The 23,070-nt window shown below is 45.9% G+C and overlaps 1 protein-coding gene across 8 annotated transcripts in view; it reads left to right on the forward strand.

Annotated features, from left to right (window-relative positions):
- The window catches only part of PALM2AKAP2 (PALM2 and AKAP2 fusion), a 505,394-nt gene that overhangs the window by 444,055 nt on the left and 38,269 nt on the right, over positions 1 to 23,070 (forward strand). Inside the window, exon 1 of one of the 8 annotated variants that reach the window (XM_042965225.1) lies at positions 16,836 to 16,897. The exons of the other annotated variants lie outside the window; for them this stretch is intronic. The gene's annotated coding sequence lies outside the window, so the exon portion shown is untranslated. Of the gene's footprint in view, positions 1 to 16,835; positions 16,898 to 23,070 lie in introns of those variants that run through there. 8 annotated transcript variants of the gene reach the window in all.

A 23,070-nucleotide genomic window follows, 5' to 3' on the forward strand; every position in this document is an offset into this window, starting at 1 on the left:
AATTAGAAACTGGAGGATGGCTGCTGTTAGCATCTTCTTTGCAATTTTTCCTTTGGTTGATTTTTTTCTACTTTTTCTTGGAAGTGTATCTAGAGGGGAAATGGCCCTTATGAATCCGTGTGGCATATATAGTTGTCCTCACGGGTTTATTTGTTTTTTGAGATTTGCTCTGCTTTCAGTAGAGGCCAGCACCAGGCTTAGGTAGAGCTGGGCCCATGTTTTCCAGAGCTCCTTCGCGTAGAGACAAATGACTTGCCCTATTGCCAAAAGACCCATTTGTAAAGTTTTTATTACTTTCTTGCTAAGATTTCTCTCGGCCTCACGAAGTTGGATCCATCGGCTTCCCTCTCCTTTCTGGTCTATGTTGTGATCCCTTGAACATCTAAAGGGGCTCCAGTCACGTCTTACAGGAACTATTCAAGAGTCTACTATCCGAGAACATTGGGGCCTATTGAGTTTCCCCCAGGAAACTCCCATATTATTTTTTGTTTGTCATTTGGACACTCAGTTCCATTCTCGCCTCTTTGTCTATAATCTAAATGCAGCTGAGGACATTTTAGGAGTTTTGCTTTTTTTTCTTTTTTTTTTCAAAGGGCAAGGTGTCATATCTTGAGTTCATTTCAGCCTCAGACTGGATTCTGTCCAGACTTTTGTTTGGGTTTCAGATGTTTAGCCCCAAACAAATTGAGATGTAAGTTGAAACAATTCCAGATTTGGTAATGTTTGAGATTCCTCCCAGAGCACAAACCGTCCCTTACTTGAAGCTACCCTAAGTACAGTTCTTGAATCTTGAATCTCTGCATTCCTTGTAAACACTCATGGTAAAAAACAGTTAACGATTAATCTGCTTGTGCTCCAGTGACTGAGAAAATAAGCATCACCACTTCTGAGGCCTCTTCTTATCAAGGTCTGAGGGTGAAGGATGGTCTTCATAGCTAATGTAGAGCCTCGGTTTATCAGATGCAATGGCCTGGAAACTCCTTAGATGTGGATATTTGGGATGAGCAGAATGGACCCAGCCTAGGAATTCCAAGAAGGCACAATTAAGATAGAGAGCTGCCAAAGCTCACAGATGTGGAATGAAACCAATTTCTAAACCTGATTCTTCTGCTCAGTTGTAATGTGCTTAAAACCTGGACTCACTTGAGATTTTTAGAGCTGGTTAGAATCTTTCAAACGTGCAATTATTTATGCTTTGTGCGTTGATTTGTGAAACATAATGATGGTGATTCCAAGCCATCTCACAAGGCTGTGTTGAAATCTTCAGAGTTGATTCCACCTTCCTTGTCCTGCAAAAATGCAAAATGGTAGCTGGTGTGTTACCTTGTCTGGAGACTATCTTGGCCCTTTCTCTCTAGAACTCAATCCCCAAATTGAGATATCAGTTGACAGACTGATAAACTTGCTCAGGTTAGTAATATTATCTTGTGGACTATACTGTGTCATCCTACACAGCACCCATATTTTAGAGGAAGAGAGATAAATATGGCAGAGAATCAAGGCTAGAACCTCTTCTTGACTGTCAATTGAGGCAGGACTCTGTATGCCTTTTAATGGTTAGTCTTCTGAAGAGCTAGCTTGTTCAAAAGCTTCAGTATGCATGTCTCCAGTGTTATCTTTTGAGACTGGGTTGTGTAAAGCCTTTGGATTAACGATACCAGAAAAGGGAGAACAGAAGGAATTTGTCACGTAAATGATTGCATTGTAGTTCCCGTGCATTGGCAGTAGTCTATGCTGGGGCTTCCATGGGAGCGCCTAAGTGTGAATGTCATTGCTGCTTGAAATTTGCTTGCTTTGTAGATCCTACTTGGGAACCGATTTTCAGTACGCTTGATGGAAGCCACTTTTTTCCTACAGTTTTGGGGAGGTTGAGTAAACTATATCCCCATCTTGGGGCTTGAACTCGTGACCGCAAGATCAAGAGTTCCATGCTCTGCCAACTGAGCCAGCCAGGTGCCCTAGGTGGTGGTAGTTGTTTTGAAGGACTCTGGTTATGTCTCCGTGTGTATGCACATACTGTATATATGTCATTAAAGAAATAATTAGGAGTTAATTTTTTAATAATGTCCATCTGGTAACTACAGATTAGTATGTTTTCAGATCCCTGATATTTGACCCTATTCATCATACCCTGCTGTTAATTGGTGCTGACCAGCAGAGCTAATGAAATACCTAAGAACTGCTGGGTTTCACTGCTCCTCACTGGACTTGGTCACACTTCTTTTTGCATGTGGGTGGACATAAAATTTGTCAGCAGGCAAATCCATGAGGAACTAACTTTATTACAAGTATCCTTTTCGACTTGCGAGCTACCTCAGCTAGTTAGTTAATTTTGCACAATAGTCTATATGGTTTTCATTCCAAAGCTCTTTGTGTAACTTGGTAAGCAGCCTCTACTTGAAAGAGCAAATCAGTCCAGGTTGTTATATATGTATTGTACCCGCTCTAGTGTAATGCTCTTATTTTCCCCTTAAGATTCTTTCTGTTAGAGCCAAACTCCCTACTCTTGCTTTTCACAATATAAATACACAAATTATTATGTGTCACCAGCATCCGTAGGGAGTTTGGAAGATATCAAGTGGCTATATCTGCATAACTTTGCAAAGGAGAGCCCTTCTTTGCCAAACATGGTTTCATTTTCTTGAAGAGGAAAACCTGGGGTCCATCAGGTTCTATTTTTTGTGAGGTGGAGACCCAGGTGGAACCACACGTGGTCTTAGCAGGGTCATAACTCCAGTGCCTAGACGATGAGATCTTGTGACTAACATCTGGGTTGACCACAAAGGAGACCAGAAGTCCAGAGCGCTGGGTGCACAGCTGCTTGGCAGAAGAAGATTCTTCACACCCTAGAAGTGAGGAACTGGCCTAACTGCAGAAAGCCCATGCTTCTAACCACCTCAGGACTCCTCTTGGCATTATTGCTGGGGGCAGGGGTGAGGCTGCAGCCTTCTTTAGGTGGGGAGAAGAGAAGGCCTTGTTGGGTGTGCACTGGAGCAGTGTCACTGACAGGTGATGAGTGCCCAGTGCTTTTCTGTCCCCAGATGGCTCCATGATTCCAGGTGCACCAGGGACCCCCGTGATTTTCCCGGGTGCACAACAAAATCAGAGACCGTGGAAGTGAGAGAATACCAGCCAGGAGTGGATCAGAGAGGGTCGGTAGACAAAGGCTTGTGTTGCTTTGTGTGTGCTTGTAGACATCCATCAACAGTTGAGAAATTGGATTGCCGTTCAGTTCTCAAACAAATGGCTTGTTTATGAAACTGAAAACTGCTATCTCCTTTAGGAAATATTCAATCTTGCAGTTGGCCCCTAGGGTTAAAGAGTCTCCTCCCTCCAGTCTGCTTTGCTCTCCTTTCCCAAACAATGCTTTGATGTGCAAATCTCTCCTAATGGAAGATAAGTCATCGATTAACCCAACCAGAAGGTTAAGCTGGAAACAGACTTTTCAAGGAAGGGATTATCTCTGAGTTAACCACTGATTGACATTACCTATCTGGGATATATTCTTATGGAAAGACTTAAATCTCCACCTAGGCAGAGGGTAAGGGGGGGTGCAGAAGTATTCCAGTTATTTGGTTTGTTTTGAAAGTCACTTTAGAAATTGGATCTAGGTCACTTGAGCCTGGGGTGGAGATGACCATAGTTTCCTTTCCAAACAAGTTACCATTTTAATTCCTTCAAGAATTGGTCCTAATACTATTAAATTGCTAGGGTTTTCTTGTTGTTTTTACAAAAAGTAAACAGAACCATCTATCTTTATATAATAGCATTAACGATATTGTGAATTTAAGCACAATGCAGATGAAACAGATCTGTAATTTGTGTGCTTGAGATTTCCAGGTCAAAATAAGCTTTGTTCGTTTTGACTTTCAATCACTTTAAATTATTGACGAGCCAGTGCTAATTTACATAAAGCTTTTCAGGAAAATATAAATTTCATAAATTAAGCTATTTCACTGTTCCTTTTTTAGGTTTACCTTTTGTTTTCTACTATGTTTAGGAAACCAAAAACAGGGGCTATTAAAATATTTACTGCCAAAAATTCAGGGAGTAAAAGAGGGTAGTTATTCCACCACCCTAATACAATCAATAATTTATTCTCTTCTAGTCTTTTTCCCCTATGTTTGCTACAAAATGTAATCCATCTACCTAGATTCTGTTTCCTATTTCATTAACCTCATTGAGTGTTTCAGAAATTATGCCCATGTTCCTTAATGGACACAGAATTTCTATTTGGGGTGAAGAAAAATTTTATTTTATTTATTTATTTTAAATGTTTATTTATTTTCAAGAGAGAGAGACAGAGCGTGAGCAGGGAGGGGCAGAGAGAGAGAGGGAGACAGAATCCGAAGCAGGCTCCAGGCTCTGAGCTGTCAGCACAGAGCCCGATGTGGGGCTCCAATTCACGAACCATGAGATCATGACCTGAGCCGAAGTCGGATGCTTAACTGACTGAGCCACCCAAGTGCCCCGAGGGTGAGGAAAAATTTTAGAAATAGTGGTAATGATTGCACTACATTGTGAATGTACTTAATTCCACCATACTGTATACTTAAGATGATTTTTTAAAAATGCAACTTTTATGTTATATATATGTTATATATATATATTTTCCCATTGGTAAAAAACAAAGTTCAACTGAGTAAACTTGAATAGTGGCCTTATTAAACAAGTTCTGAAATGGGCAGCATCCCATCTAGCAAGAAGAGGGAACTCCAAAAAGTTGCATAAAATGGAAGGTTTTGGGGGCCCCTGGGTAGCTCAGTCAGTTGGGCATCCGACTTCGGCTTAGGTCGTGATCTCACAGCTTGTGAGTTCGAGACCCGCGTCGGGCTCTGTGCTGACAGCTCAGAGCCTGGAGCCTGCTTCAGATTCTGTGTCTTCCTCTCTGCCTGCCCCAACCCTGCTCATGCTCTGTCTCTGTCTCTCAAAAATAAATAAATATTAAAAAAATTAAAAATAAGATAAAATAAAATGGAAGGTTTTTGTAGGAAGGAGGATGGGCAAAAAAGTTTTTAGCAAAAGAAAAGAAAGGATTATTCCAGGCAAGGTCACTTTCCCCTTAGAAGGGCTGGGGATCATATTAGGTAGATTACTTCATCTTCTTTTGGGGGATGGAGAGAGCCCATGTGACATATGACCTCATCGGTATTAAGCCCTGGTTTGGTGACTTGGCCTGGCCCAAGTGGTGCCATGTGGGGCCTCTGGTTTTCTTTTTAACACCACATTGAAAAAAAAGTATATAAAAACTATGCCTCCATGTTGTTTTCTCTTTTTTCTTTTTTGAGAAATAGAGCACTGACAGATTTCAGAGTTTATAATGTTAGGAGAAAATTTTAGTGTGGAGTGCATTTTCCACAAGATTCAAAATCCAAAACTTTTTAATACTGGATTTGGGCTTTGTAATAAGCCTATGGTTTAAGAGGAAAAATTTTAGCAGTGGAGTGGCATGTTATTAAACCTTCAGAAACCTCGGAGATGTCATATTTCAGGCAGAGGTAATTAAAGCCCCTCTAGGAATACAACAGACCCCTAGTGACGTCCTCGACCCCTGGGAAGAAGGGCAGCCATGATGGATGATTGCCCTTGACTGGTAATGACTGATGAATAACTTTTCCAACTAAACTTCCAGTTCACCAACACGAGTGAGGCCAAACCCTGCCCTCAGGGAGCTCCAACAGTAACTGGGTAAGTCCTCTAGAAGGTTATCAAGGTGTGACAGAGCAATTCATTCTGCTGGGGTGTTTTTGTACAAGGAGACTTCACAGGGCAGCCAGTTTGACCTGATGCCTTGCAGAAAAGCTGAGTGAGAGAGAGGGTACCAATGAGGAAAGTAGATCAGATTTGGAAAGGGTGGTGGGCCCTTAATCCCAGACTCTGGAGTTTCTTTTTTTTTAAGTTTATTTATTTATTTTGAGAGAAAGTGAGCGTGCAAGTGGGGGAGGGGCAGAGAGAGAGGGAGAGAATCCCAAGCAGGCAGAGCCCAGCATGGAGCTCAGTCTTCCAGATGGTGAGATCATGACTTGAGCCGAGCTGAGATCAAGAGTCAGGTGCTTAACTGACTGAGCCACCCAGGTGCCCCCAGGAGTGTCTTTTAAAATATTAGTCCACGGGCACCTGGGTGGCTCAGTTGGTTGTGTCCAACTCTTGATTTCAGCTCAGGTCATGATCTGTTTGGGAGATCGAGCCCTCCATTGGACTCTGTGCTGACAGCACAGAGCCTGCTTGGGATTCTCTCTCTCTCTCTCTCTCTGCCTATCCCCTGCTTGCGCACGCTCTTTCTCTCAAAATAAGTAAATAAATATTTAACAAAAATAGAGAATAAGAAGTCCAAGTGACATCGAGGGCCTCATGAAGCACCATCGCTTGCTTCTTTCGTTTCCTGGTACAGCACCCTAGTCAGAGCTTAGGGAGTTACAGACCCTCAGGAAATGTCTGTGCTGCACTATGGTGGGGGGGACAAGGCCCAGAGCAAACCCTCTCTCTCTCTCTCTCTCTCTCTCTCTCTCCTCTCTCTGTCTCTGATCTCAAGCATGATCTCAAGCATCCACTGGGGTGGCTGGGGTTCAGATCACAGACTGGGTGCATCTTCCTCGACCACACACCTGATTTCCTTTGCTCCTGGGACATCTGGTCCCAGATGTGGTAGATGGGATGCATTTATGTTCCTACATTCTTAAATATTGCAAAGATGGGTCTAGGCTTGCAGAAACAAAGGCAAGCTAGGTATATGACTCTAATTGGGATGAAGGTCTTAAACACCTCAGATTCTCTCAGGTTATTATTTAGCGTTCATATCCCCACTTTGAAATTAACTGGCCCAGTATATTGTTAAATATGAATTAGTGGAATCAAGACATGATGTTAAAGAATGCTTTTCATAACAAGTTCAACCATGTTACTGAAAAGAAAATGTGCCAACTTACACATTTTGGCATTGCACAGTGACATTGAGGGAGGCTGACTTAGCGGGGAACTGACAAACCCTTGTTAGCACTGCTGTCTTTATGGGAACAGTCTTGCCTCCCCCCCTTCCCATTCCCCTAATGGCCAAACACCTTGCCAAAATGAGATATACCTGAGTTTTAACCATCTGGGCCAACTCTGAGTTTCAGTGTGTAATCACCGATACAGGGAGCATGGCTTGGGGTTTATTTCTTCACTTTGCATTAGAGGTGTTCAGAAAAACTAAGGGGAAAAAAATGGGAGATTCAGCATTTTAGAATACAACAAAGCGACATCTTGGCTCAAGCCAACCTTTTGGTTCCATCATCTCACAGCTTGAGATGTTTGTTGATTGTGTTCCTGAGCCATCGAAGCCCCCACCTGCAGGCCCAACCCCTGTTGTTTCCTGTTCTTGGATCTCCACCTTCTGCCCTCTCGTTTGGGGAGGGGTCCACATCCGGAATGGACTGGCTTCTCTGGGCTCCCTGCTGTTGTGGTCCGGACCGTGTACAAGCCAAACAGACATGCTTGGGAGTGGCCAGACATTATCTAGAGAATTCCAACCATTCGGCTGAAGAGAAAGTCACTCGCCTAGAGCATTTGGAGGAGAACTCCAAGCATCTCAAGTAGGGGCGGATGGCAGACACAGCCTTCTAAGACTACCATCTGAGATACAGCTAAGGCCTCAAAGTGAATTTTATATTCAGAGATCCATGGCACAGCATGTGTCTTGGGAAAGCAAAATGGGTGTCAGCATTTGCTTCCTTGCTGTGGACTTTGAAGAGCTGGGCAAGCCAGGGCTTAGGTCTCAACTCTGTCACTTACTTGCTTTGTGTCTGTGGGTAAACTACTTAAAGTCGGAGCTTCGTGTCTTCACCTGCGACATAGACATCGTGCCCTACTTCAAGGTATTCGTGTGTGGATTTGTTGAGATAACGTATGGAAATGGCCTGGCAAGTTGCCTACACGTTGTCACGTTCAATTAATAATTGTGACCATTGTCATTCCTATCATTCATATCTCCTGTAAAGGAAAGTGGCACACAGCTAAGCCAGAAAGCACACGGAAGAAGAGTTCTAGTATCAGTTTGGTGTCTGTGGTAGACAAACTCAGAGCTAATCTTCCTTGTTTGATAAGCCTCTAGTCTAGGTTGTTCCAATTTTTAATGCCTAATCTACAGGAGGCAAGGTTACAGTTAACTGCCCCGAGAGACAGGCAGCCTCAGGCCAATCCCAGCTTCACTATTTACTGCTCAGTGTCTTGAGGCAAGTCACTTAAAACTCTGGATCTGTTTCCTTGGCTGTGTGATTAGAGAGGTCAAGAGTCCTGGCCTCACAGGCTGGTTTTGAGGAATAAACGGCACTGTGCATTAAAATCATTTAATGGCAATGGCTTGCATGTCATAATGCTCATTATAAGTTTATGACCACTTGCTCATCAACTCAACCAATACCTTCAAGATCTGTGGGCCCCTGTGTTCCTTCTCTAGTTTCACAAGGTGCATACCCATTGCCGGCTCCAAGACTGAAGCTTCAGTCCTTGCAAGCTGGCTTCTGTGGACCATCGTACCCACGCACCCTTCCGTTCCAGATAGGCAGTTGGTGAGCCTGCACCATTACTGCCGAGTTATGCCCTTACACCACAGGTATCCCTTTGCTCTTCCTGTTTGGTCCACAAATTTTAAAAAGTTCAGATGCCCTGGGGCCACTCACCTCTGACAAGGCCTGAAAAATTCTTTCGTTGGCCTGCCGCCAACATAGAAAGCCAGCGTAAACTGCCTTGTGTTGATGGCTTACCTCGTCCCTGTCATGAGGCCGGCTGCTTTCACATGCTGTCTCTTTTGTAATCTTCACAACAGCCTTAGAAGGTGGATGTGTTGGTTTCTTGTTGCTGCTGTAACAGATTACCACAAAATTAGTGGATTAAAACAATAGATACGTATTCTCTCACAGTTCAGGAGGCTGGAAGTCTGAAATGAGAGATAGGAGGGTTATTTCTCTTTGGAAGCTATGAGGGAGAATGTGTTTCATCCCTCTCTCCTAGCTTCTGGTGGTTGGCAGCAATCCTCGGCACTCCTTGGCTTGTGGATGAGTCACTCCAGTTTCCACCCCTGTCTTCAGATGGGGTTTTTCTTCTTGGTTTATCCTTTGTGTGTTTTTTCTTCTTATAAGGACGCCAGTCATTGGGTTGAGGGCCCACTCTACTCCCCTATGACAGCATCTTCACTAACTACATCTGCAAAGACCCTATTTCCAAATAAGGTCACATTCTGAGGTCCCAAATAGACTTGGATTTTGGAGGGGACACGATTCAGCCCACTACAGTAATTATACCCATTTAACAGATGAGGAACCTAGCTTCAGAGAGGAGCACATTCTTTGTATAAGCATCATGCAATCCGTTTGTGACACCAGATGATTCAAACCCTGACCTTCTTTTCCCTAATATTCATGTTCTTCCCGTTGAATCACCTGACCACACATAAATAAATAGAGAATAAAAAAAGGGTCCAGAAATCATGGCAGCAAAATGTTTAGCAACAGTCAGCTACCAGATCAAAGGGGGCCTCTAGGGGGTGAACAGGATGAAGCAGAGTCTGCAAGCAAATGGCGTCCCGCTTTCTTGTTGCTGGTTCTCAGACTTTATCCTGTTTCCATAATCGGCATAACTTGTTGGCTCTCAACCATGGGCGCTCTGCTCCTGGGATTCCATGGCTGGGCAGAGAGATTCCTCATAAATGAGACATGAGGTAGTTGTCGGGTTCCATTGACATTGAGCAAAGGGCAAGAGCACGTTTCTTAGTGTGAAGCCAAGTGCTCTCCCACAGCTCTCTTGCACCCCATCTTACTGCTCATTTATGCTTATCATGCCTCCCCTAGGGGTATGGAGAATTTCCACGCTTTCCTTCTCCTGCAGAGGTTCCTTCCTGGCATTCAGAGCCACAAAGGCAGTGGACGGAAGCAGGTGACTGGCCCTCAGCTGCCTCCAGAGCTCAGCTGCCCAAACTTTTCCCAGAGTGTGGTCCAGCGGGGCTGGCCCAGTGCAGGATTGGGAGAGCACAGTGCTGGGGGCACAAGGGGAATGTGCTCACCCCTGGTTAAAACACATGACGGAACCAGGGCTAGGTCCTCAATGTTAGGGGCAAGCTTCCCTTGGTTTCAATCACAAATGCAATTCTGGTACCAGGCTCAGAATCCTGTGTAGTCAAGGGTATCGTTTTGCTGCATGAGGTGGGAGTCAGAAAATTTGGACAGGCCTGGCTGAAGCCTTCCTTGCCCCTTGGCTGCCCTTGGCACCTTCCTCTTCTTCAGGAGACCAGTGTCCCCAGCACCTATCCTGATCCAGAATTGCCACTTAGTCCTGGCAGATCAGGATTCTGAGATTGACCATCTGGACTTTCCTGGAGTTCTATCTTCTTGCCAGAGAGCACTGGAGTTAGTTGGAGCAGAGGTCTATTTACTACACAGTCTGCCTTCACATATGGCTTTGTGCTTCTGAAGAAACCTAAGAAAAGTGAGTGGCAGTTCATAGTGACACATAGTGACCCACCTGTTCTGTTGGCGGGGGGGGGGGGGGTCTAAACCTTCCAGAACCTTCCAGCAGTTCCCTTGCAATCCATTGGTAGCTGATTCAGTAGGACCAAACCTTTTTCCTGTTGGTAACTGGTGGATCCTTTTGTTGAGTTTTCTTGCAGCTCACCAGTTATTTCATTTTAAAAGTACCTCTTGATTGTTGTGTTTTCCTTCTGTCTCCAGAATTGTAAGCGTAGGCTTGGGGAGATGAAGGCATACTCTGCAATGCCTCCTGCCTTTGAGTGGGGAAGAGCTTGGTGGGTGAGTCTACTCTGGAACTCGACTCCTTGCTGCCTGAGGGCTGGGAACTGGGGGCACAGATGGGAAGGGATCCCAAGGCAGAATTGCCACTTGGGTCCATGGCCAAGGGTTCAGGATTGCCCCAGTGCAGTTACCATCCGTCTCTAAAGAGCTCAGCATTTACTTCATACATTAATAACAGACGAGGTGGTTTTGCTTACAGCATACTAGGTTTGGCAAACCCACGGTATTTTTTTCCAAATACTATTTTTAAAACCTTACTCAAAGCTTTACAGTACTTTACTAGAACAACAAATTGATTTAAAGTCACTGTGTGTGTGTGTGTTTGTGTCTACCTGTCTGTCTGTCTTGTAGGTGGATGGGAAGGTTTACTAGACGGACTCATCTGCACATTTAAGTTGAACGGAGAAAAAAAAAAAGACTGTTGTTTAGAATAATACATAAAGTCAGCCTCCAATTTTTGTTCTCTCCTTGACTGCTCAGGCCTTTGGAAATTTTTCACAGGTGTTTTCCTATGACATATCTTGACTGTGACAAATTACTTATCTTTGATGAAAAAGGAAGATTATATTGCCCCAAGTTGCAATAGTGAGAGCCTGCTGCTAAAAGTATAATGTTACCGCAGCAAGAAAGCACAGCTTCCTTGAGGGCAGGCTACGTTTGGATACACATTCGTCATCATGACTGAGTGAAGGCTTTAGTATTCATTGTGCAGAGAGAAAATGGAGATTAAGAGGCACTGCAATACCTAACAAGTAGCCAAGCCTTGGTCTATTTTAAGTCTAAATGTATTTAAAATTTTTTTAATGTTTATTTATTTTTTTGAGGGGGGGGGAGGGGCAGAGAGAGAGGGAGACACAGGATGCAAAGCAGGCTCCAGGCTCCGAGCCGTCAGCACAGAGCCCAACATGGGGCTCGAACCCATGAACCGTGAGATCATGACCTGAGCTGAAGTCGGACAGTTAACCGACTGAGCCACCCAGGCGTCCCTAAGTCTAAATGTATTTACAGTTCAAATGTGTAACATACATACATACCACATCTTCTTTATCCATTCATCCATCTGTCGATGGACATCTGGGCTCTCTCCATAGTTGGGCTGTTGTTGCTGCTATTAACATTGGGGTGCATGTACCCCTTTCAATCTGTATTTTTTTTAAATCTTTTGGTAAATGCCTAATAATACAATTGCTGGATTACCTGAAGGTTTTTATTGTTACAAGATGGCAGTGCATTTCTTCTAAAGCTTTGCCCTCCACGATACGCTATGATGTCACCAACATTCCTGCAGAAGATAAGAGTAATAGTGTCTGAGACAGGAAGCAGAGGGACCCTTCGAGTCTAGGATCCTTGGTGGAGGGGGTTCCTAAAGACTCAGGGCAGAAATGTAGTGAATGTCAGGCATTGTGGCACTGCACTGGTCTGCTAGGTTTTTTCAGCCCCTTTCCCTTAGAGGGTCGTTACTCATCTTCACATTCTGGAAGAAAGCCAGATTCTGGTTCTGGAAGGAAGCGTAACACGGACCGTAAGGATTCTGGATTTTCCTCCCTCCTAAAGCCAACCTTTTGAGCAGTGCTGGAGGCAGTCAGAGGGTACACTGAGTGATTGCAGGGTATAATGTGAAGGGTAAGGGCTTGGAAGTTGTTGAACTATTTCTCTCTCTGTAGAATAATGTTTTTTTGTGGGAATAAATAAGATCATGGCACATGACATAGCTTGGTAGTCCATACATCCACGTGTGGATTCTCGCCAGCTCCCTGCTTTGTGGCTTTTAGTGCCCTGAGCACCAGGGAGGTACAGCTGACTGAATTTCCTAGTCTTTCTAAGCAAAGTTGCTATGCTGTTCCCTTCTCATCAATTTTCCCTCAATAAATTAAGGACTGGGCGAGTCTTAGTTTCCCACACTTTACCCCAGTTAGAGATCCCTTTGGGTAAACAGGCTATTTTTAATTATGAATATTCCCGTCACGTTCACATCTAAGTGTAAATTGCTTTAAATACTGGCCTCCTTGCTGCTGTGTGGAGTCATGTGGAGGTGGGACTTGGGGTGGACCTACCTGAACGGTAGGGGAGAAGGCAGCCATGACCACTTAGAAGGGACATTTAGAGGTGCTGAGACACTGGCTTCCTTTGGTGTGTGCCTCGCGTTGGACCTTGGAGCAGTTTGAAAAGCTGCAAAACCCCCAGCTCCCCTCTGTTCTGGGAAGCATGTGGAGGGAGCTTTCCCAGCCCCGACCTCTCCCCTCCTCCCTGGTTTGTAATTCCATGCAGCAGGCTGGGTCTCACCATTTTTGAAGCCAGCCTCTCTCCACAATGCCTACTTCCATCTAGTTCCTCCCGATCTCAGCAGATCTGCTTTGGAACATTCTGTCACACGAAGGTATATACATGGGCTGGCCACACTTAGCAGAATAAACTCCTTGGGCGAAAGAGTTATAGTTCTGACAAGGGGAACGTCTGAGGCAGCCGAGTTCCAGCTGGGAATCCTTGAAATCTCTCTTGGCACACGTATCAAGCAGTTTCAAAGCCTGAGGCTGCTGCTGCTGCTGCTCCCATTTGCTGGCTTGCTTCCTCTCGGCTCTGCCCTCACGGTTACCAGACTCAGAACAGCCCAGCGCCTCACCTTTGCCCAGGGTTCACGCCGACATCACAGAACCGCAAGGATTAGGAGCAGAAAGGAAGTGAATTTTGAGGGTTCGCCTGGCTTGGGTGTCTCATTTCTCAGCCCAGAAAACTGAGACCCAGAAAAGAAACCCGGCCTTGCAAAAGTCACGTAGCAGCAGGTGCATGGTTTCAAAGACCACCGGTTTCTGCCTCCCGTTTGCTGTCACACTTCCCAGGTTCCCCCCTGAACTGCCCACTGTGCCTCCCAGGGCAGAGCTCTGCTCTCCGGGTGGGATTCGTGAATTCCAGCCGGAGCTCTGTTCTTGACCAGCTGTGTGACCCTAGGGAGGGCTTGGCTGCATGGGCTGGGGCGTGCCCCTCTTTGGACTGGATGAGAAGCCTCACCTTGCCGTTGGTGGAGGAATAAACAGAGAAGATATGACTGGCACCCAGTAGGGGTGCAACAGATATTTGCTGAATGATGGCGTAGCAGCGTCGATCTCCTGCAGACACCAGGCCCTGGGCCCTCACAAACTGCACTCTGTTCCCCAGCCAACCAGGACCAAGTTTCAAAATGGCTTCGTTCCCCCCAGTGCCAGACACCCTCAGAGACTGAGAATTTTTCCCTCTGCCTCGGAGTATAAAGCGCTTTTCTGGAGCACCCAACTGTGGCTTTGCCACAGAGTCTTCCTAAACTCCATCCGATTTTTGCAACCAGAAGGAGGGGTGTGTGTGTGCGTAAGTGTACATATGCGTGTGCACAAGTGTGAGTGCATGCGTGTGCATGCATGTGTGCGCGTGTGTGACTGAATGTGTGCATGTGTATTCACTTCCTGGAGCTGCCATCACAAAATACCACAAACTATATGGCTTAAGCAACAGGAATTTACTGTCTCATAGTCCTGGACACGGGAAGTGCGAAAGGTGGCAGCGTGGTTCCTTTTGAGGACGGTAGGGAAGGGTTTCCCAAGCCCCTCTCCTTGGCTTATGGGTGGCTGCCTTGTCTCTTGTATCTTCACGTGGTCTCTCTTCTAGGTATGTCTCTGTCTAAGTCTCTTTTTATAAGGGTACTAGTAGATTAGGGACCACCCTAATGATCATGTGACTTGACTACTTCTGTAAGACCCTGTCTCCAAAGAAGGTCACATTTTGAGGTACTGTGTGTTAGGACTTATACCTAGGAAGTTGGGTTCCATCCCATAACAGTGAGTGTGTGTGTGTGTGTGTGTGTGTGTATAGTGAAACATAGCATCTCAGACTCCAGTCAGAAGCATGCCTGCTATTTATGGGGCACCTAGCTGGCCCAGTTGGTAGAGCATGTGACTCTTGATCTCAGGGTTGTAAGTTCAAGCCCTGTATTGGGTATAGAGATTACTCAAAATCTTAAAAAAAAAAAGAGAGAGAGAGAGAGAAACATGCCTACAAATTAGATAATAGTACTTTATTATTATTTTTTCTTCTTTATTTTATTTTATTTTTTAAAGTTCATTTATTTATTTGTTTTTAATAATCTCTACACCCAAGGTGGGGCTCAAACTCACAACCTCAAGCTCAAGAGTCACATGCTCCACCGACAGAGCCAGCCAGGTACCCCTAGATCATAGTACTTTAAGAGCACATATCATTCTCTCTTTTGTGAACAGGGAAGATTTAAAACAACTATTTTTTATAAACCTCCTCATGGAAGCAGAGGGGGCAGATGTGATGATGTCGAAGGTCCTAGGTACCACTCTTGCCTCATGGCTTGAAAACGTGTCTTCGTGGAAGGCCCTCGTCTGCTTTGTCACTCTCTAGCAGAGCAATGCCACCCTTGGTGTGTAATTTCCCCACCTCGTTTTTACTTTAGACTGTCAAGTAGCGTCTTGAAATACCTCTGACTGTACCAAAGAACATTCCAATTATTCCAAAGGGTACACAAATTCAGAGTTTCCACACTATTCCCTGATGACTTGGTATCACCGAGTTAGCCCTTGAGAAACTCCTGGATATTTCTAAATAAGTTTCTGCATATTATAGGTGTTGTTTAGATGTTGTAAATAGTTGTATAGTATACGTTTAGCTTTTCTTCCAAAAGACTCTGCCTGAGCTCCATCCACTCTGATTATTCTTTCCTTGACTTATATTCTCGAGAAGGTCCAGGGAGGTCTGCTTCGCTGGCCAACCCGCAGACCACTGGGGAGTCCGGCCACCAACTCGGGGCTGCCCGCCTGATTTACCAGGAGAAACGGCTCTCAAACTGCTCCTGAACTTGCTGGCTGTGCAGGACCATGCTTAGCATTTGCTGTCCTCTCCCTGTAAATATCCATTCTCTCTGTCTTCTCCAAAATGAATCCTTCACAGCCGTACAAGGACCTGCATTCTGACTGACTTTCTCAGCCAGCCCCTGAGTTAAGCCAATTGTTCTTCTAGGTCAACCTAAGTCTGGGGACCAGGTGGATAGAACCTGGGGGCAGTGTTGGGGGCCAGTCTGAATACCTGGGCAGGGGGACTTACATCATCACTCATTAGCTTTAGTGTGTAATGCTGGGAGTCTGATTCTGTGGTACAGAGCAGGGGGGTGTTGGTGACACTTGTGTCCACCCGAGGTACGTAGGGATCTGGTTTTTTGGCTGTCCTTGTTTGGTGGCAGAAGATACTGGTTACCTCTGAGAAAACGGAGCCACTTCCCCCAGACACATCTTGAAGTAACAACACTCATCCCAGACTTCAAATTCCTCTGTCCTACTTCAGCGTGAGAGACTGTGTAACCCTTTAAAATCTATCTTCCAAAGACCATTGAAGGACATAAAAAGTACTTGTGAGATAAACTTCTGAAGTTAAAAAGTGTTGGCCACAAAATTGCATGTAGTGTCTGGTCTCCACTATATTAAATACATATTTCTAAAAAGAAGACTAACTGGGACGCAATAAAATATTAACTGTTTTCCTCTGAGTGGGAGGAAGATGAATAATTTGTATTTTCCAAATTTTCTACAGTGAGCGTTTGTTACTTTACAGACACACAGGCACATATATCTACTCTAAATCTATTTACAGTGTTATGTATATTATATATAATATTATATATGTATTGTATTTATAGTATATATAATTTTACTGGATCTTCGGGATCTTTCAGATTTTTTGCTACCTCAGCATCGCCAGGATATTAATTCCCTGCTTGCCCGAGGCCGGTCTCTGACTTTCTAAGAAGACAGTGGTAACTGGTTCCGATGGACAGGGTGGACCTCCTGGGGCCCTCTGAGCACCTGGGGAGAAGGCTGGGGTTGCCTCTGGCCGGTGCCTGCCCTCCAGGCTCGGCCTCTAGGGAGGGGCCAAGGTTCTCTGAAGGAGGTTAAAGCCCTTCTTTGTGTGAATGGCCTTTTAGGGAGCAGAGGGAGGGGCGGCTGTGACATCACAGGCTTCAGTCAGGAGGCTCGGAAGGAATTTGTCCTGCTTGAGCCAGTGCGCAGGAATCCGTCTGGAAAAAGAGGCAGTTCCGACTGGGGACGTTTGAGACACGCACTGTGGGCAGGGTAAGCCGAGTCTGCTGACCTATCTTACTGTCCTTTTCTTTTCTAATCTGGAAGGAACGGGTTCCTTCCCGGGGCCCGTCCTGGTGGAGGGGGACTCAGAGTCAGGACTGTAGGGCTGTGCTGCGGAGTCCTTTCCCTCTAGAGGCAGAGTGGGCAGCTGAGCTCCGACTGGCGACTTGCTTCTCTTGGAAATCTCGTCAACCCCCCCAGCTTGCAAGTTAAATGGCAGAGAGGAAGCGCGGCACCAGGCGTCCAGTGCGTGCAAAGATGCACACATGTGGCACACGAGGCCGGGACGATGGTGCGTGAGGGTGTCTGCGAAAGAGAACCTGTGTGTCTGTCCTTGTCCGGAGTAGAAGCAAGCGACCCAGTGACTCTGGTAACTGGTTTTCTAGTTAACGCCTTGTATTTATTTGGTCTGTAACGAGGCCGAGCTGTGGGACCCGCCACGTTCACGGAGTGACTCGGGGCTTTCTGGGGAATGTGTGTGCCTGTGTCCTGTAGGAGCCCAGGGAGTGGGAAGAGAACCTCATCAGCTCCGTTCGTGTGCACAGTGTCATCTGTGGACAAAGGGTTAAGCTCAGAGGCTTCTGGCACCGTTTCCTCTTTTCTCTTGGCTCTCTGCCTCAACATAGTGGATTTGTGCTGGGTCCACAGTGGTGCTCAGCTTTTGCTCTCTGCCATTAGTGGTTGGCCAGGCAAGAACCCAAGATCCTGAACTATTTTAAAACCAAGAGGGACACAGCTGAGTTATAAAGAACTAAAGCCGGACTTGCTTTTGCTTTCGGCAGAATTAGTTACCCTAGAAATTTCTGGCTGCAGGAGCCAGAGTTCCCTCTGAGGCCTTGATGTTGGTTTATTCTGGAGGTGGGGACTGCCCTGTAAAATCGTCTCATGGAGAAAAGGGCCTCTGGGGAGAAGAGCATCTGAGGACTCCTTGACAGAGCTCGGAGTTTGTTGCATTGAGGAGGAAGTGAAGCTTGACCTTCTTGGAGCAGAAACGAAGCATCTTTCCTCAGTTGGGGCAACCCTAAAGCCTCCCAGCCATTCCCAGTCACTCCTGTGGGGAGTGGATCTCCAGGCAGCTGAAAGAAACAAACCTTTCACCACTTGCTATAGAAAAGGAAACAGCTTCCTTCCTCCCTCCAACCCCCCTGGCTCCCCACCCCCATCTTCAGTTGCTTTCACGGAAAGCCCAAGCTGTAAATGTGTTAATCAAACGACACCTTGACATATTCCAGATGTGCAGCCTGACATCTGAGCGGGTGACTTTGGAGCTGGGTTAAGGGGATACTATTAATAGGGCAGGCTGTGGTCTCGGGGAGACTCCATGACGTTATAAATTGACCACTTTCCTTCAACAGAAGTGTGAGCCAAGACATAGTTTGTTTCCAGTGAAGGAAGGTTCTAGAAGTATTTTCATCCCATCTTCAAGCCCGTATCTATACTCTAAGGCTGTATCTGTACTCTAAGGCAGAGAGATAGCCGGATGGTGATGCCATAGAAGCTCTCAGCAAGAAAGGCTGGGCCTGTAAGAGCAGGAACATCTTTTTAGAACTGTCCCAGTCATATTTAGCTGTAATGCTTCACGGCAGGAGGTCCAAGAGCCATTGTTAGTGTTAGCTCCCTGGATCAGGGGTCAGAGCATTTAACCCTGAGTCCGCCTGGTCTGACTTTAGCCTGCAACTGCCCAGGAGTGCTCAGGGTCTTTAAGTCTGGCATGTTTCCATCAACCAGGAAGGGATCCTTCTCAGGGAGTGATGAGGCTTCTGGCTTCCCACCGTCAACCCAGGCCCCTGGTCCTCTAGGCCGGAAGAAGCGCTGCGAGGGGGCAGAAGAGGAAAGGCCTTTGGACTGGAATATGGCCCAGGCTATCACCTCTCCCCTCCTCTTCCTGGCCGAAGCCTGAAGCCAAACCAAGGAAGGAAGCAAGGCATTCTCAGACATTCCCATTCTCTGCTCCCTCACAAGGCTGGGTGGAAAGGGACTACTCAGAGGCCCTCCGGCACTTTCTCCGGCCTGCCCCCAGCTTGCCATCTTCAACAGGGAGGGTCTGAGGAGCTGCAGGCCAGCTGCTGAGGAATTTGGGCACTCCCAGTTTTCTTCATAAACTCTTTCTAGCCAGCCCGGTGTGTGCTGTTGTACAGGGCTGGGATTTTCTTCTGACTTAGCACTTCCTTTGCCTCGTACTTTTTTCTCTTTTTGGAGATTTCCTTGGAAATCTCTGCCTCCAAGGCTGTATGCTCCTTGCTGCAGAGTAGGGACCACCCCAGAGCTCAGGGGACCCCACCCCACCAGGGCCCTGCCCAAAGCTTACCACTCAGCAGGTTCCCAGGGCATGCTTATCCTCATAGGAATGCACTTTGACCTCTTCAGCCTCTGGGCTCCCCTCCCACACTCCTGAAGTTCCCTCAGCTTAGGGAGTCCCTCTGCCCCAGATCTCCAGACCTTAGCTCCAGTCTGGTCCCTCCAACTCTGATAAAGTTCAGGAGAGTAATGTGGACATCTTTGCAGCCTCCATGAGCCGGGTTGCATCCCTTCCTTCCATTTATCTTTGTGATAGAAATAACAGCCAGGAAGTTGAGTCCTGTAAGAAGCATTTTAGATGGTTCCACCACATGGACCACAGAACCAGTTCTCTGCTGTGAGAGCAATTGCACCCTGTGTACTCAAAACTCAACTTAAGAAAAAAGAGAAAGGGTAAGAAGGGAAAACGGAGATGCTCTCTGGTTTCACAGCTATGCGGAAGTTTTATTTTATAGCCACGCCTCTGTTCCCTGGCCAAGAATGAGTTTGTATTTTTGGTGGAACTTAAAAATAACTGGATTAAAGGATCAGGTCACCTATTACCTGGGGAAAAGTCTTTCTAATTTAAATAGCATGGCCTTAGTAGGAAGTAATCTGGGTTATTCAGAGTAGGAAGCTGGTTGTGCAGCCTGCGGCTGATGTTTGAGTGATTTGGGTCACACCAGGCATTTAGGCTAGGAGCCTGGGAGGTCACAGCTGGTAACGGGCTGTGTCTAGAGGTAACAGCCTGAGGGTGGTGGGGAGGTGGGTGGGGAAGCTGTGAATACATTTGAGTAGAAGTTACAGCTTCCTGCTTGTCCTTGTAGCAAAGGACACCTTTTTGGTAACCCCCTGGTCCCAGCCATATCTGCTAAGGAAAATGTACCTCCTTCAAGTTCTTTCAGCTCATGATAAGCCCAGCAGAAGATGCAAGGAAGAGAGAGCACACTGGCGTCCATCACCCCAGCTGGGCAGCTGTCAGGACCCTGATGTGTTTTCTGGGCAAATTACACAGTCTTCTAGAATCTCGCCTGTGCTGTTGACTCTGTGGTGTTGGGAAGGAGTCACAGCCTTTATGCATGGTGTCTATTGCAATGTCTGGGATGTGGGATATTAATATTTTGCCCCTGGGTTGACGTGGAGGAAGCAGAGGACTCTCCTCAGAGGCCAGCTGGAAAGGTAAAATTCCCAGACCGTGCAGGAAGTCAGCACCCTCATTTCTAACTAGGGGGCCTACAGGGAGAGCAAAAGAAAGGAAGCTGAAACTAAGTCTCCAGGAAGTCTGTCTCAGTTCCTTTCTGAATAAATGGTGGGGAGGTGTCTCTGACTTCTGAAGCCAAATTGCGTGTCTCCCATCACTTCTAGAGATACAGGTGTGCAAACGGTCAACCAGAAAGCCAAGTGAATACTCTTTAAATCTATCCACCCTTCTTAACATAGCCCTAATCATTTTGGAAGCCTGCTGTCACTGAGAACACTTTTTGAAGTATTAGGAGAGAATTTGGAAGAACTGGCCTTCAAATCCTGTCTTTGCCACTTCCTAGCCAGGTGATCTTGGGAAAAATCTTTCAATTTCTCTAAACCTCATATTCTAAAGTTTTAAAACTAAAGTTTTGCATACAAAAGGGCCTCGTTGCAAGTATCAGCCCAGATCGTGTATGTTTGTGTACTATGAACAGAGTGTGTCCGCAGTAAAATGGAGATGTGACTGGGCACCTGGGTGGCTCAGTCGGTTGGGCATCCGACTCCTGATCTCAGCTCAGGTCACGATCTCACAGTTTGTGGGTTCGAACTTCGCACTGGGCTTCATGCTGAAGCCTGCTTGGGATTCTGTCTCTCCCTCTCTCTCTGCTCCTCCCCCATTCTCTCTGTCTCTCCAAATAAATAAACTTTAAAAAAAATGGAGATGTGACACTCACAGTGTGCCCACCAAACAGGCTCATTGTGCTGCCTCATTCACTTGTACATCTGTGCAGCTAGTAGTGTATTGGCAATGGTCCAGGTTCTGTTCAGGCCAATGTGTGACCCCTCCTCTGCTTCCGATGTGACTGGAAAAGATTAGGGAGGTTAGAGATGCCTTAGGTCTGACTTCTAGCCTTGCCTCGGCCTTTCCCCTGTAATTGCCTCATGTGGATTTCTTCTCAAAATGAAAACTTCCCCATCACGCCCTGCTCCTCCCCACAAAAAGTCAACCAGCTCCCAGAGAGAATTTAATAATGGTCATTTACACTTCCGTGTAAAATTGCTTAATAATAAGGAACATTTGCATTAAACACTTCGCGGTATACATAGTACTTTTAAACACATTATCTACTCTAATTCCCGAAACAGATTTGAGAGATCTTGTTACAAGTCCTGCTTACAAAGGAGTTACAGTCTGCCAAGGAGAGTCCCATGATTGTCTTGCATAGGGTCTGGCAGAACTTTCATAGGCGATCCCGGGCACCACCCATATTGTAAACTAACCCATACTAATTTGTTTTGCATAACTATTAAGCACGTTTTGGTAAATAGCGGCAGCTTGAGACACAACCTGGCTACCGGGTTATAATAGAAGCACGTCTTGCACTGAGTTCTGGCACCCATACAGACGTTTATTAAGCAACCCTTTGTAAAAGTAGGCATAAAACCTACTGTCTGTAACCTCAAAGAAATCCCAGCTCCTGAAGATTCTAGATGCTCCAGCCCCACCTTGCATGAAGACAGGTTTTACAAGGCAGGATTCCCTTACCCTATAGGGGTTAATAAACCATTAAAGTCCTCTGAACCTAAAGACAGAGAAAGAGCCATTTAGCTTTTAGGCTCAAAGCACCATCCCTAAGGGTGTACGAGCCCCCTTCCCCTGCCCTGCTCACTCTGTCTGGAAATCTATTTCGGGAAAGGACAGAGAACATCTCTAATCCGCAAATTTGAACACTACCAACTTCACCAGATTTCCAGTTTTTATCATGCTAATTGACAAGCCACTAATTTCACTGATGAAAACCCATTTCTCACCTTAATGATACCAGTTGGCAATGCCTCAGGGGGCTGTGGGAGTTAAAGAGAGCCAAACTACCCAGGAAGGAAGCCATCTATGGAGCTTGGAATTTCTGATTAGGTCCTGGTTGACCACTCCTAGAGTGTATATTCCCAGTTAGGTTGGCTCTCTGCTTCTGAATGTAATTTAAACTAATTTCAAACACACACATACAGCTGTATTATATTGTCTCTGCCCACATCTTCTAAAGTAAATAGTAGACGTCCTGACCAGCTATTAGCTATTTGGGGAAGCCAGTAGGCTGGCAGGTATTATGTGTCCTGCTCTACCAGGCCTCCGCCTGGAGGGTTCGCAGGGGCAGTCCAAAGAGGGTGCCCCTTAGCACCCTTTGAAAATCCAGTTTGCTCGGTTTTGTTTTTGTTTTTGTTCTGTTTTGCACTGAGGCACAGTTGATTTCAGAAGGACTTCCCAGTCCCCTTGATGAGTGTGTACTTTATCTGAATCCGGAATCAGGTTCACCTTATCTGAAGCATAGGGAAAAGTCCAGTCTTTTTAATCTTCGAAGGGAGCAATGAGCATTTGTTGGTTTGAGCAAGACATCATTTAATGACACCAAGCCCAGATTCCTGCCACTTCTGTTTACCTGGTGTAGTTTACAGGTGGCTTTGATTGTATCAGGCCATCTTGCATGAAGGTAAATTCCTCCAGTTGAGAATAGAACTCAGGAATTTGCTCCTTTGTTATAACTGTTGCCTAACTTTCCAAAAACTCAGGATCTCTGAGGCATGGTTGTGAATCAGTAAGTCAGGGTTATCTCTTTAATTACTTCTACCTTGATTAGGGTGTAGAGCTGCTACTCTCTGAAGTACATGGAACAGAGTGTCAAGAAAAATGTTCTGAATTTATG

Source organism: Panthera tigris, chromosome D4, assembly GCF_018350195.1.
Source record: "Panthera tigris isolate Pti1 chromosome D4, P.tigris_Pti1_mat1.1, whole genome shotgun sequence".
In the NCBI taxonomy this organism is placed as follows: domain Eukaryota; kingdom Metazoa; phylum Chordata; class Mammalia; order Carnivora; family Felidae; genus Panthera; species Panthera tigris.